The sequence below is a fragment of the Carlito syrichta genome, unplaced genomic scaffold (assembly GCF_000164805.1).
Source record: "Carlito syrichta isolate Samal-C Ts95f unplaced genomic scaffold, Tarsius_syrichta-2.0.1 Scaffold222852, whole genome shotgun sequence".
Classification (NCBI taxonomy): domain Eukaryota; kingdom Metazoa; phylum Chordata; class Mammalia; order Primates; family Tarsiidae; genus Carlito; species Carlito syrichta.
Genome location: NW_007166948.1, coordinates 1 through 3527, shown reverse-complemented (window position 1 = coordinate 3527; position 3527 = coordinate 1). Strand labels below are relative to the sequence as shown.

At 38.9% G+C, this 3527-nt stretch overlaps 1 pseudogene; it reads left to right on the top strand.

Annotated features, from left to right (window-relative positions):
• Positions 1-2756: 2756 nt before the first annotated feature.
• On the top strand, positions 2757-3301 carry LOC103253351 (annotated as a pseudogene).
• Positions 3302-3527: the final 226 nt, after the last annotated feature.

Below are 3527 nucleotides of genomic sequence, written 5' to 3'. Positions count from 1 at the left end.
TGCTGGAAACTCCTGTTAGCTGAACAAAGTCATTCTTTCAGAGTTCCAAATGGGTGCTCTGGTATAAGGAACCAGAATGGAGCTTGTTTTTTTGATTCAAAGTGTTCTGTCAACACATAATTCAGTGAGGTGTCAGACACATGTATCTTCAAATAAGATTAGGACTCAACACTCAGGATCTCATTGTTTTGTGGTCCACGTGTCATCTATCTTCTCTTTCTCTAGCCGAATTTGGCCTTGGGTTATTAGATACACTGAAACATGAATATGCAAGTAGCCTGAAGTCTACTGAGGTAAATACAGATATGTATGTGTCCTGGGGGCATGACTCAACAACACATTCCTCCCTTAGAGAAGCTCCTGAGAGAACAGCTCCTCACCATGGAATGGAGCTGGAAGATCCTCTTCTTGGTGGCAGCAGCTTCAGGTAAGGGGCTTCCATATCCCAGGGCTTAGGAGGGGATCAGGGCCAGTCAAGTGAGATTTCTTCCACTCCTATCTCCTCTCCACAGATAACTTCTTGAGGTCCAGCTGGATCTTTCTGGGGCTCAGGTGTAAAATCTTGGGGCTTTCAGTGAATGTTTCTGCAAGGCATCTGGATACACCTTCACCAGCTATAATATAAACTGGGAGCAACAAATCGCTGGACAATGGCTTCAGTGGAAGGAATGGGTCTACCTTGGTAATGGTAACACAGGCTACATACAGAAGCTTCAGGGCAGCCTACGTGGAGTTGGGCAATCTGAGACCTGAGGAAATGGCCATGTGTTACTGTGCAAGAGACACAACATGAAAACCAACATTTTGAGAGTGTCAGAAATGCTGAGGGAGAAAGCAGATGTGCTGGACTGATGGATTGACAGTGATTATGAGGTATTAGATTTGTAGAAGATGGTGTTATATAACTGCTGAAAAGTAACACTAGAAAAATGCATGGAATCTAATCATAAAATAAATATTTCGTTCAACAGTCACCCTATAGGAAAAACTAACAGTGTGAAGAAAGGTAAGATCCACTAACACTGATACAAAGAGTCCCATGAATGTCTGGAGAATAAGAGCTTTCAAATCTTCTAGATAAATAATTTGGGACAAGTGCTTGATCATATGATAAGTCTTAGAATAACTCCTAAGGAATAGCCAAAATATCCCCATAAATATATCTGCCACTCTCTTATAGAAATGTTTACATAATATTAGGATCACATCAATATTGTGTGTAACCCTCCACTACACACAAATGGCCTTCCTCATAATCAACATTACACAGCAGTGCCATACATGTGTTTTAGTGGCCAAAATTAGACTGACACATTGGTTATTTCCTTTCCCATATTCCCTTGGCATAACAAGCCTACATTAACTGGGAACTCCAGAAATTAGTCAAGTGGGTTACCTGAAATGATGTCAGGTAGATAGAAAATGGGTAAGGTTATTCTTATTTGCATAATTTCTTCCAGGACCAATAAAACGTGCAATGATATATATACAACTCATTTGAATCCTGTTTTAATATGCCCCTCTCAGGGTATAATGTCTCCAAAATTTTTGAGGCTGGTCCATTTCTTTGCAAGACCATCAACTTGTGGTGAATCTCATGATTAATCTCCTTTCTGAAGCATGGAGACTTTGGTCATAACTGATGCCATGTATGTCTCCCTGTAGTTAGATCAGATACACTGAAAACCCTTGAGTGATTTTTCTGAATGTTTCTTTCTGCAAGATGCACTCTTGGAGGTCCACCAAAACCAGCAAAGGAGACCAGTTTCATCATATCTAGAGGTGATATATAAATATATATATATAGCATACATTTTTATATATTTATTATATGTGTATTTCTAATTATATGCATAGTGCACATACAAATACAATGTATAAAAATTCTTTATTTTCTTAATTACATTAAATGTAAATGAATTGAAAAAGATATACATTGGCAGAAACACTGAAGAAGAATGCCAGGTCCAACTATAGGCTATCTACAAAAGATTATCTTTAAATTCAAAACGCAAATATGTTCAAGGTGAAAGGATGGAAAATCATAGTACATAAAAATTCAGACTAACTGTAGTGGCCACATTAGTGACAGGTAACTAGAATTAAAGAGAAAATACCATGCAAGATTTATATGAAGATATTTAATATTTGTTAAAATTTCCACCCTTTAGGAAAACAAAACACTAAGAAACATATGTTCCATTATAAATAGAACCCCAAATATATAAAACAAAACATTAAATTGGAGAAATAAAGTGTTCTGGAATAGTAGTGAAAGCCTTCACTATTTCAATTTCAGTAATTGGCAGAATGATCATATACAAGGAAATACACAAACACACACACTTCAATGAATATAGAAAACGAAATAATATGTCACCTCCTGTTATCACAACAGAAGGAAACTTGAGGACAAATATACAACGACAGTAAAAATTTACAGCCAGCATGGTCGCTGTCTTCGTAGCCACCCAAGAAGAACTGGGGAGGACACTGACCCAAGAGGCTCCTCACAGACAACGCGGCGGCAGTGTCCATGAGTCAGGCAAGTGGTGTGGCAGCAGCTGTGGGGCCTCGTGCACAGCAGGGCTGCCTGGGTTTTGGTCTAACTCCGGTTTCCTTGAAGAGGGCAGGAGGCCAGAGCTGGAACAGCAGCAGAGGCCAAGGCACCAGCACGACTCTTTCCTCTCCCTCAGCCCGAGCCAGGGGAGGCCAGGCCACCAGGTGGCTGGAGTGGGGTGGTCTGCTGCCCTAGAATGGGAATTCTCTTCACCAGGGTATGAAGACTTTTCGATCACCAGGAGCCCAATAATATCATTGTTGGGCTGGATAACGCAGGGGAAATTACTATCCTTTACCATTTTTTTGTGAATGAAGTCGTATGTCCTTTCTCTACAAGCGAAATTTATATAGAGGAGATAGAGATTAATAATACACGTTTCCTAATGTGGGATATTGGTGACCAAGAATCTCTTCGTTTTTCCTGGAACACTTATATACTAACATGGAGTTTGTAATAGTTGTGAACAGAACAGGCAGAGAGAAGATTTCTGTAACTAGAGAAGAACCCTATAAAATGTTAGCACATGAGGACCTAAGGAAACCTGGATTGCCGATTTTTGTTAATAAACAAGATGTTAAAGAATGTATGGCTGTAGCAGAAATCTCCCAGTTTTTGAAACTAATTTCTGTTAGAGATCATCAGTGGCATATCCTGGCATGCTGTGCTCTTACTGGTGAGGGATTATGCCAAGGACTTGAATGGATGATATTGTGACTTAAATTGGAGGATTTCTACTGACTGCTTCTCATAGACTTTGTGGAAATGAAGTTCCGGACTTCACCCGAAAGCTGCAAAAATTTACTGTTTAGATATATTTATAATAAACTGTTTTAAACTTTTTCTATAGGCACAAAATTTAAGACCATTTATTTGAAAACAAAGATGAAGTCTCACCTTTCCAATTTTTTTCTCTTTAGTCTTTTTTCCAAAGTAATTTATTAAAACTGTGATTGACATTTTTTTC